The 12,221-nt window shown below is 37.8% G+C and overlaps 1 long non-coding RNA gene across 1 annotated transcript; it reads right to left on the minus strand.

The window, feature by feature from the left end:
* Positions 1-438: 438 nt before the first annotated feature.
* LOC126794353 (uncharacterized) lies at positions 439-5,486 on the minus strand. Its single transcript, XR_007672137.1, has 2 exons — positions 2,923-5,486; positions 439-2,825 (listed from the first exon to the last, which is right to left on the minus strand). It is a non-coding gene; the product is annotated as an uncharacterized LOC126794353 (long non-coding RNA).
* Between the last annotated feature and the right edge of the window lie 6,735 nt (positions 5,487-12,221).

Raw genomic sequence — 12,221 nt, forward strand, 5'->3', positions numbered from 1 at the left:
AGGATAAAACTTCATTTAGGCCAAAAACCTCTGATAATACGGTATTGATGTCAATCTTGTAATTCCAAACCACAAATAATTTGTCCTCTTGTTTTGACAGTCCCATGTAGTTCCAAACTACACTATATGTCGGCAACTTTACCGTGTGATTCCAAACCACAATAGGTCGACTTGTTTTCCAAAAAATGTCACGTTCTAAGAAATGTGATATATAAAACTTTTAGAGGAAACGAAGTCCCGGAAAACACCAACCCGAAGAAAATAAACCCAAGTTTTCAACGTCAATCATGGATCTTCAAGTTTTGAGTCTTCAAATCTTCGAGTCTTCAAAATTAACATGTCCAAAACAACCTAGATGGCCTAAAGCAACTCAATCTTTTGAGAGCTAAAGTGCATGATAACGTGTTTAAAGAGAAATATAACAGCAAACATAAAGAGAGAATAGAGAGATCGTCTTAATTCATTGATAAGTGCCTCTATTTATAGAGAATTACATGATACCTACTAGGAAATCTATCTCTACTTGTAATAGTAAACCTATTACTACATGGAACTTGATGTTCCTATTTCCTAAGTGGAATATACCAAGGCACACTTAGAGTGATTATCCTAAAACATATATAAGACTTCATCAGTCTGAAACGATGTCATCAACAGAAAGAGACACACCACAAGAGAAGCTGAGTCTTGGCTTAACCCTTGGAACAGCTGAAGGTTCTTCCCCATTACTAAAGATTTCTGGAACTGTCCTCATTGTAGGCCTCTTGGAGCTATCCAGATTAGCACAACATAAACCGACAAGCAACAAGGTCAGCAGCGCTTCCAATACTTACTGAGGTAAAATGTACCAGATTCTTATGCTGCAAAAAAACAAACAGATATATTAAACATTTAAACAAAATGCAGCATTCCTAATGCAGACTGAAATTCGAAAAAATCACAATTAAATGTACAAATGTCTTGTTCAGGAGATTCAAGTCCTAAAATGATCATTGAGATGTCTGTTGAAACTTATCTGAAGACACCACTTTTGACAACCCAACTGAAACATGCAGTTTCTAGTAAAATGGCAGCTGGGTCCAGAATTGCAGAAAAACTGATTTACAGTATTTCCTTAAACTGATCTTCAACTCCAAAAATCACATCCTCATTTAGATGCATCTTCTTAACAGATTCTAGTTCTGAAATAAGCATTATTGCATTAAGATGTCTACCAAAACTTCTGTGAAGACACCAAATCAAAATTCCAAACCAAACTGCACTGTGTTTTCAACAACATATTGACTGGGTCCAAAGCAGCTATTACTGATCTGCAAAAAAATCTGTTGCAGACCCTTAACTTCTAAAAATCGTAACTTTATCTAGAAATCATAACCATCTGGATTCTTATATACCACGAATACCAATTGTACCAAACAAACCTTTCGGTTTCGTACCCTTACCACAAAAAACTTTCATATTCCTGAACATGCAAATAGTTAGACACTGGAAGATCAAAACTACCACTCCCAACAGTAAAATCAAAACCAAACATATAGCACAATGCTCATCTGCAAACATATAACTCTGATTTCATCTAAATCAAACCCATTCGGAATGTCGGTTTCTTCATAATTTTCGGTCTCGGTCCGTTCCTCCTCATTACTGTCTCCTGCATCAGTTTCTTCGTCCAACTTCCCTTCATCTATCTCACCAGTCTCAGTTTCTTCAATATCAGATCTCCCTTCATCCATCCCACCCCTCTCCAGCCTCAGTTTCTTCATCCGATCTCCCTTCATCCATCTCAAACCTGCACATATTTTCATATCGATAACAATAACCACATCATTTTCCCACAATTCGCATCATTATCCAACAATAGATACTAGATCTGAGAGCTATTCGTTGAAAAATAAAATTAAAATCAGGTTAACGATACAAAGACCAAGCGCTAGTTCCCCCAAGACAAAAGAAGCCGATAGTTCTCCTACAAGGGTAAAGCTCTTTAGAGTTCGATAAGATAAGATATCAACGTATGGCATAAGAGCACTCAGCTTATTAGATCAGCTGGAGAAAAAGACATTGCAGAAACTTTCGAAAATAGAAGAAAAGTAGGATGTAAATAAATGAGCCAGAATCACCTAGCTAGATACATCATTATGGAAAGAAGATTGCAATAGCAGCTAATCCAAAACAATACAGATTACATACTGACGGAGAAATCTTTGATGCTCCAAGCTAAATCAACTATTTTCATATATACCCTAACGAAGTTTAAAATACTTTGTTACACCAAAAGCCGAAGAATAGATACAACCAGGACTTGATATTAATCTCAAAATAAAACTTCTTCCCCAGCCATCTCTCAACACCAAATTAAAAGCAACAGAATATTCAAACATTTATAGTGGTTTTTATCTTAATGTAGAGTGTATGAGCCTCAATGTAAATATTGAAATAGTTAGTACGGATTCTTTTTTATGCATGACCCTTATTTCACAAGTTGGTAGACTTAGCAGCATATTGTGCTAGCTAGGGCCACAAGCGACATATTCCACCCTCAAAACTGGAACGCAAACATAACGACCAAGCAAGTTCAATAAATCAAGAAAACCATACTAGAAGTTCTGGTCAATGCTGAATTTACACCCCAGTTAAAAAAGAACAAGCAAAATAAAACTAACCAAACAGAATTTACTGAGAGAAATCGTAGAGCATGTTAAGTCTTTTACTTAAAACAGCTTACTTTCAGGGGAATGCAAATAACTAATGTCATTGAAGACACCTTCCCCTCCAAGAACAGATGTGCGCAAAGATGTGAAACTTGGTTTCCCACCATTAATAATCTATAAGAAGAACATGTTAGCACAGAGCGATGCACCACCATAATATTAACTAAAGGACTACGCCATCTTCCAATGAAAAGTATTGAACATCAATCACCTGTGGGTTATACCGAAAATTGTCAAGAGCATCCGTTCGAGAATTTATATGGCCATAGTATACTTGCTCCTGCATTCTGGGCATTTCACCGTTCATGGAATTTATAAGAGCCTCCTAATCAGTTTAAACCAGAAAGGCATTTAGTTTATATATCTAGGTAGAACAAATTAAATAATGACTATTGAGTACATTCTTACGGACTGCAAACAAAGCAGGATGCAATAGCTAACAATAAACAAAAATATGGAAATGTGGACAAATTAATATCTTAGATACATTTCATTGTAAGATTGTTCATTTAAAATATAAATCATGAAACTTTATCCATATCACAAGAGAAAACTGTGTCCCATAAATCTATTAGAAATTCAGATGAGTTCAGTAATCATCTAAGCTTTATGATCTATGGTCTGATGCAGTTCCATGAGCCAATTTATGTGATCACTTATATAATCTTTCCTCCGTGGAGAATCCCTTCATTTAGTCCAAGTTTGGGTGGTTATCCTTCTACTTCCAGACACAGTGCTTTCATGTGCAATTTCCTTGTAAGTTTGCACTTTCTCCAGCTTCAGTAGTGGCCGGAGATTTCACTTTGGTCTGCAACTGGACAACAAGAACATATTTCTGGGAAAGAAATAATAATAACGGATACAAATAGTTTGATTCATAGGAAATTCTCACAAACGTCCATGTATGGCCATGATATATTTATCACTAAACACATACAATACTGTTTCTACAAATGGGGCATTTCTAGATCATAAGCCAAATCAGACTCCCCCCATAATTTATTTATCTGCCATGCAAAAAGAATCAACAAGAGTGATCTCAACGAACACTAGGACTCATGAACATCTTTTTTCGGTTCAAAAACTTAAAATTTATGAATATCATACAAGACTAAATTACCATGGACATGTCACATGTGTCACTGTACAACAAGCAGCATTATTTCACAATTAGATTTTTTATTTCATTCTAGAAGAGGCAAAAGCCCAAGCAAACAACCCAAAACTATTATTTCACAATAAGTTGATTATTAAATCATCTAAATTACAAGAACCTCTATAAATGTATATGTGGCACCTACTAACTATAATATCTCACAACAAATGAGTCTAACATGAGGCTTATATATTTTGAATATTATTACTTCCCATCTACTGCATTCCTTTGACTTAGCTGTTTTCAAGTACCAGCCCATATAGTACATTTGATTGCAAAATTGTGCATGACAACTCTATCTGTGAGCAAACTTTCTCAGGAATACTTTAGTACTTTTCAACCCAATCATGGACTGTTTTCTTGCCAGCTATTCTACCATGTTTTGTTCATCCATTTAGGTTTTAAGTAACAAAGGACTTTTATTTATTGTAGCACATACTGGAAGTATGACATCATGACGGATAAGGAAAAGGACGTGAACACTTTGACACATCCTTGTTAGTACAAGTCAACTACTAGATATTAACTTTACAATCTTGATATATCTCATTTATACTACTATTTGTTCTTTTTAATTTTTAGTATTAACAAAATTTGTTAATCACAGACAACAGAAGAGGAATAGAGGTCTCGCGACAGAAAAACACAAAACGCTTCATCAAATGCAAGATTTCCATTGCACTATTTAATAATATGGAGGCACATGACTGAAGCAAGGTTGCTCAAAAATTGGAAAGCTGTTTGTATTCCTTGATTTTCCTTTGATATAAATGAAGAGGCTATCTGGTTAAGTAACAACTTTGCAGAACATATGTCAAGTTCTGCCGCAAGACATTTTATTTGAGGAGTTAACGAACGGAAATAGAGAAGGTGGTAATACATCATATGAAATCAAATGTAAAACGATTTTTGGGCAGGTCTTCACAGCTTAAAATTTTGGGGAGTGGTAATAAACCAAGAGTTATCTCTATACAATAGCAGGATATTCTTTTTTTGATTCTCCACAATTGCTTCAGCCCATTATTAGTTGAATTTCACATGTCACGCTCAATTAACAAAGAGGGAGAGACCAGAATACAAAATAATTGCTGGCAATTCTAATAGAAACAACTTTCAGTTAAGCATGAAACAAAATTGCGCATGATACATAATGAAAAAATAACACGAGGGTAGGGAAGAAAATTACCGAGGGGGATATATCCTCCTCAATATTACTATCATCACTGCCATCTTCAATGTGCTGGATCAACTTCAAAGAATACCGTACTTTAAGTTTCAACAAACACCAAGAAATTAAGAACGAAGGAATTGGTGGTCAGACAATCAACAGAATCAGGAGAGTTGATGACATCCTTAATTGAACATTGTAATTCATATGGCAAGAGAACGCGCTTTATCAGAGCCTTGAGGATTGCTCGTATTCAGTTAGTTTAAGGAAGAAAAAACGGAAAAAAAAAAGAAGAAGAGGGAACTTCCTAACAAAAATATAGTTGCCAAAGCAGAAAATAAGTATGGTCAACATCTACGTTATTAAGCTACAGATAGTTAAGAGTGAAAGACATTCACCTTCAACTTGGAGAAGTGGTCGGCCAATAATAAATCCTGATGGACCAAGTCAACCAACCTTGCAAGATATTAAAGAAATATAATGTCAGATGTTAAACAGATTAAGTTGAGCATTACACTTGCAATAATTGAATGACCATTGGATAATAGATAACATGTGACTGAAGCAGAGCAGGACATGTAAACAGCAACTCAGGCACATTCTTCCAGAGAAGCTCACTTACCCATTTTCCACAAAACATTGGCAGAAAATTAATAATCCGCATTCAATAGAATGGGATGCTTCCTTAAGATATTTGACAATTTAAAGGAAAGAAAATTGCATGAAATAGAATTGACGCATGTAAAGCGATTAAGGAATCCACTTCAAATAGTACACAATTGTAAAAGGAATTGTAGCATTAGCAACAAGAATATCAAAATACAGCGAAGACATATCTCCACTACTATAACTGGATATCCAAATAGATAGCAGCCAAGCCTTATCAGACCCTTGAATCTACAGTAAAGTGAATTTCAATAAACGTGGAACAAAAATTTCAATATGGTGATGGTGTAAGTGGGAAAATGATGATAGAAAAGGAATTGATATTTAATATTAACAGAGTATTAGATTAGTATCACAATCCAAGACTTACCAGATAATGCAAGGCTTCATGAAGCAGCTTCATCCCTTATAATAATGCAAGATCAACCACTAGAAGATGAGTCACAGGTTTCAAATCATCCCTTCCTTGTATCACTTTATATTAGTAATGCATAAAATGTACTCTAGTGCTCCAGACGTAACTTACTGGGTGAATCGATTTATCATGCACATAATACTAGTCTACCATTAGATTTCAATCCCTTATTGAATTGAAGGGAATTCTTCAAAACTATTGTCTATCTGCTTGAGAGTTCCAAAAGCAAATGAGATCAGTTGAAAGCTATTCAAAATTGTTGGTCAAGATTAAATTTGTTTCAAGTATCTTTTGTTAACCTGAGCAAAGACTGATGATATCTGTAGAACTCAATAGCAACCACAATATAAAAGTACCAACTCCAAAGACATAATCCATAGCTTGAGCTCAGTTACCATAACCACAACACCGAAGATAAATCAAAAGAGGCAGAAGCTATCTACATAACCGACTCAAATCCACTTTATAGGAAAACAGAAAAAGTCTTAAAACTCACCACCTCAGTCAAAGTGAAACTGTTATAAAGCCCTAACGACTTGATTAGAAGCCCTAACTACATTCCAGCAACAGTCCACACAAAGCCGAACAGATCATTGATTTTCCCCAAGTGTTTACCATGAAAGGCGCTATCCTCAGTAAACTCCCCCACCTGCACGGCTCCTGCAAGCACAGCTTGCTCAATAAAATCCGTAACGTCCTCATCAATCACCAATATAGTGTGAAATTCAGTCTTGACACTGCTGTTGATAACAAGCTTTGAATCATTGAGCTTCAACATAACAGAGTCGGGGTCAGCCTTGCGCTCAACCTCGACAGCACCGAAACCCAACTTTGCATGCGGGACTTCCGCCGTCACCACAGAGATGAGTTCCTGGATGACAATGGGCTTCTTCTTCAGATTGATGGCCTTGGCAATGATACGGTTGCAGCTGCGTTCAACCTTGTCCCTCTTATCATAGTATGTTTCAACATCAAGCACATCCTCATAAACATCTTCATTATAGTTGATTGTTAGCCACAAATTCAGGTTGTGTTCGCGTACCCGTTCCTTCCTCCTTTCAGTAGCTCTGTCACGTAGCCACGTACGAACCTCAGTAATCTTATTCTGAATTTTCTTCTTGTCCAGATAATGAGTTTGCATCATTGATTGTTGACTCCATAAAATCAAGATAATCTTCCAAGGCTTTCCTGGCCACACAAGTGTCAAGACCCTCGCCAAATACCGTATGATTGGCAATGGTCCACACAAAACCTAGTGGATCCTTGATTTCCCCAATCGCCCCTAATTTCACACTGCTGCGCAGCCTCAATAAGAACACCCTGTGCGAAACCTTCAAAATGACTTTTAACGTCCCCATCCACCATCAATATATTTCCAAATCCCCCTGGGTACCATTAAACGACGATTTAAAATAGTGAAATCGAGTCCATACAGATTACAGACCTAAGATATCTAAGCAATACAACGAGGATTTAGTACAGAAAACTATAGATCCATCAAGCTTGACTTACTCAGCATCAAGGCCAGGTTTGACAAAAAGACTGGAGTTACCGATCCTGAGCCTAACAGCGACGACAGGAAACCCTTGAGCATGTCCACACGGTCATTGGCGCCGAATACAAGTTGGTAAAACTGAACGGCGTTTAGGAACTTCGAGGCCTCCGCCGTCACCACAGTGATCATTTCGGCGGAAGCCATTGATGATTCGTTCTCTCTCTCGCTCTCTCTTTAGCGAATCAGGCTGATCCTTAAATAGGGTTTTGCAGGAGCCCATCTCACTGATCTCAGATTCAACATCCAATCCTGACCGTCCTTGAAACCTCGGGAGGTAGCGTGCGAGTATTTTGGGCCTTACGTTTCCAAATCGGGTCAGGCCATGTGATTGGGCCTTGTCGTTGGCGAACACGGAACGTGAGTTTCTTCCTCCTTTCTTAAAATGTAAAACGACACACATATTATTCACCAAGCTCAAATGATTCATTTCTATAATTAAACATCTATAAATGAATAATGTCATGATCGGAAAAAATTATTAGTTTAACGGCATTATTACATTATCGATAAATGAATAATTTATTTATTTATTTATAAATTAATAAATTTATAGAGAGTTTTGTTGTTATTCCAACTGAATTGATGATAATTGTTTAGTTGTTATATATTTTTAAAAATATATTGGGTATTACATGTCGAGTCAAGTATATTACAACAAGTACATGCATACACATATCGTACTTATATATGAAGAGTTTCCATCTCTTAAGACTTATCATCGCTCATACGGCGAAAACATATCTTCTCATGACTTCGACTGATTCATGGAATACTTATAGGCATTAGTTTAACGTCATTATTCCCTTTAGCCAACCGATGAATAACATCATCAATAACGGTCATCACTTTCGAGACCAAGTATTCTCAAGATCCTTTCATTCTAAGTACAGCTGCATGCAATATTGCATAACCTCAGGCAACTATGGGTAAATTACTTAAGCCTAATGAGGGCCCAAGTTGTAACCGCTTAATTGTCGCTTTTTCTCATCCATTCAGAAGAATGAACATAGGGTTGTGGGATGTTCAACATATATCCCATGCAATAGTCATTAAAGTCTTTGAAGTGAATTCTCCTGCATTATCCAGTCTAATAGATTTGATCATGTATCTCTAATCTCGTCACTTCCATTTATAGGACTATTAGGAACATGATGAGGCTCAGTGGAACAAACAACGACAAAACCAAGTTGTTAAACTTGAACAAACTTGTTCTTCTCTCCCCCTAACAACGGGGAGACTAACTCATCAAAAGTGATTAGACGAGATGGCCTATTAAACTCTTTATAAGTGGACATAGGTGGAAGTTTATGTATTATTCAAAGACAAAATTCAACATCAAATAACTCATCATTATGCGCTTGTTGAGGCGCAATTTGACACATAAAATATGTGGACGATAAACCGTTAACATAATTTGTTAACAAATATGCATATTATTAGACTTGAAACACTAACATGCGAATTGTTACAACCGTAACGTCAATAATGGTCGTATAGATGGATACTGTAAAACAAGACACGCTACAAGCCATAGCTTATGGTTTGAAAACATTGGTTTATCGTCGGAACCATGGGACCAACCAAAATATATCACGGTAGACCCATGTGTGCATCAAAAACCAATATTGAACCTCTGTTCATTGATTTTCCGAACCTTGAATGCTACGAAATTTTAGGAGCAAGTAAATATGGGTGTTAGGAATCCAATGCCACGGCCTCACTATCGGAACCGGCCGGAATACTCGCCGGATGTCAGTGACCAATTGTGTTGAGCGGTTCACCATGTTCCAGGGCTCCAAATGGGCGCAATATTTGTGAGTAGGAAGCCTTGGATGTTAGGAATTAGTGGCCGCAAATAGCACCTCAATAGCCCACCTAAAAGTAGGTGAACTGGTTCTCACGATGACAAGTCTGCAATCTGTAAATCCTGAAGTTGTAGGCTTTTTCAACTTTTGTCATTGTTTGGGTCATAACATCTAAGTGTTATGGTTTGAGTTTAACCATGAAATATGTATTACCACAATATATTTTATCCTCAAAGTGAATCATGATAAGCCAATTTCGGTTTCCATCTTATGTCTCATTCTCTTTAGCGTATGAGAGTGTATGCTACTCCTAAATTTTGCTAAAGAATAGGCTTGTAGATTGAGCATAGTCAATGAAGGATCATAGGGGGGGGCTTATGCACTTGTTAAGCATATGAATTATATTGATCCGCATAACATCTTTGCTCAAAAGAATAGCCTATACGAGTCATCGATTCATTATTCTGAATTATAGTATCGTGAAAGAATACAATTCACACTATTTCGGCGCTTGAGATGTGCTCCGTCATTAGAAGTGATTCATAAGAACTCTTTCACAATGATTTTTTAGGTGATATACGTTGGTTTAAGTATATCCTTCAAGTAGCTTACCGTACGTCTCACCAATTTCATGGTTCCGTTGTTAATTTATCAACGTACACAACTACTATGGAAAAACTAATTCTTAGGTTTAGTTGTTCTCTTGATGCTTAAAAGCATGTGGCTTAAATCATAACGTCATTAGACATTTAAACTTCAGCATTAAACCACTCTTTGATTCTATGTGATGACATAGGCATCGCTGTCACACTAGATTAAAAACTAAATCCATAAATAGCTTTCATTTAGCTATGCACTCAATGTCTCTTGAGCATATTATATACAAGAATATAGAGACATATAAACATCATAATATAAAGCTCGGCAAGTACAATAAAGTAACCTGAATGGCCGACTAACGTTACATAAGAGTTTTTAGATCCTCAAACGTCATTCACGAGTAATTTTGACATGCTAATATCAAGCATATACACCATAGATCCAAATACAAGGGTCGATGTTACCTTGGCATACCCAAAAGGGTTGCCAGCGTCAAAGAATAGAGCCAAAAAGGCTAAGAGTTCGTGAGGAGGCCGTGTAGGTGACTGTGGAGGCCTAGGGGCCGAGTCAAGTGCTCGGCAACTTTTTGGTGCCAATAGGGGTAAACCGGGCGGCGGACGGAACATTTTGGCGATACTGCCAAGGTCGTAACTCGCAAACTAGTTATAGTTTGCCACTCCTTTAATCTTGTTCGAGCATTAGTTCAATTTGAACATTGTGAAAACATCACCATATTGTAAAACAGTAGAATTGAGACGACCCGTCCTAAAATTAACCTAATTACGCACTAAAAACCAAATTAAAACCAGCAAACCGAAATCTAATCTAAAAGAATTGTGGCTGCACCCAAACCTTGTTTGGGCTGCCTACGTACCCTCTACTAGGGATCAAGCCATTCGTAGTTCAACTATTCACCATAACAACCCGACCTCACCACCAACAATTATCGAGGGTAAATGTCATATCACAAACTCTCACATTTACCGCCAACCTACAACACTCACCATAACCATGTAAACCTCATAACCAATCCGATCTGTATCACACACATCAACACATCCTACATACACAACCATCACCATAATCATCATACACCAAGCATACCACAATCACATTTATCCTATATACGATAATTTAGGTTATCAACAACATACAACACACCCCACGCGCCACCCCTCACTAACCACCCCAAAACAACTCGACTTCAACATGAAAGTTATAGATCACAAGAAACCAATCTTTTTCATGACGGCATCGGAGCCCATATCGGCCGGGAAGTGGCTGGAAAACGCAGAAGAAGATCAAAACAGTGCACTGATTTCATGATCACGATCTAGCCCGATTCGTCGCCCAACTCCGACTGATTCATGCCCAGAATGGAGGATCACGTCGACTCGTAGCAATCCCGAGCTCCGGAGTCGCCAGAAAACAGTCGCACGGCGACGTTGACTTCTGCTGAAACTGGCGGCCGTTGCAGCGCCGTGCACGGCGGTCGGCGAGGCGTGAGACCGATACAGATCGACTAGAAATGGCGAGACGAAGCTAACGGGACTGGTGGCGTCCCCATCCGTGGTTGGACGGCGGAGATCGCAGCCGGAGAAGAAAATCGGATTTTCGGCCATGAACAGTGGCGCGAAACCGATTTTCGAATCTCCTTTTTTTTTCCGATTTTCACCCCCTATTTATACTAAATTCCAAAAAGGCCCAAACGTTAATCTGATTCGTAACTTTTCCATACGAACTCCGATTTAGGCGTGCCGCGTGTCCACGAATTCGTATCGACGAGCTCTACGACTTTCACGAATGAAGTTTTCTCGAAAAATTTACGCATCGAAAAGTCAACTTTTAGAGTCGTCACACTTAGTATGACTCTCGTTCCGAGTAAAATATTAAATTAATATCGCCACGAATCGTAAAAGATTCGGGTTGTAACAATCTCCCCTCCTTATAAAAATTTCGCCCTCGAAATTTATCTACTTGAGAGGATAGGGTAATATTGTCTCATCTAACCCTGCATCTCCCAAGTAGCCTCTCAACCCTCTTTAGCTCACTAACAACACAACCTCGGAAATATCGAACTCAACTTTGAGCTTTTTCAGAAGCGACAAAATAGCAGGGAAATTACCCTCAGCACCTTGTCCTACA

Source organism: Argentina anserina, chromosome 5 (genome assembly GCF_933775445.1).
Source record: "Argentina anserina chromosome 5, drPotAnse1.1, whole genome shotgun sequence".
In the NCBI taxonomy this organism is placed as follows: domain Eukaryota; kingdom Viridiplantae; phylum Streptophyta; class Magnoliopsida; order Rosales; family Rosaceae; genus Argentina; species Argentina anserina.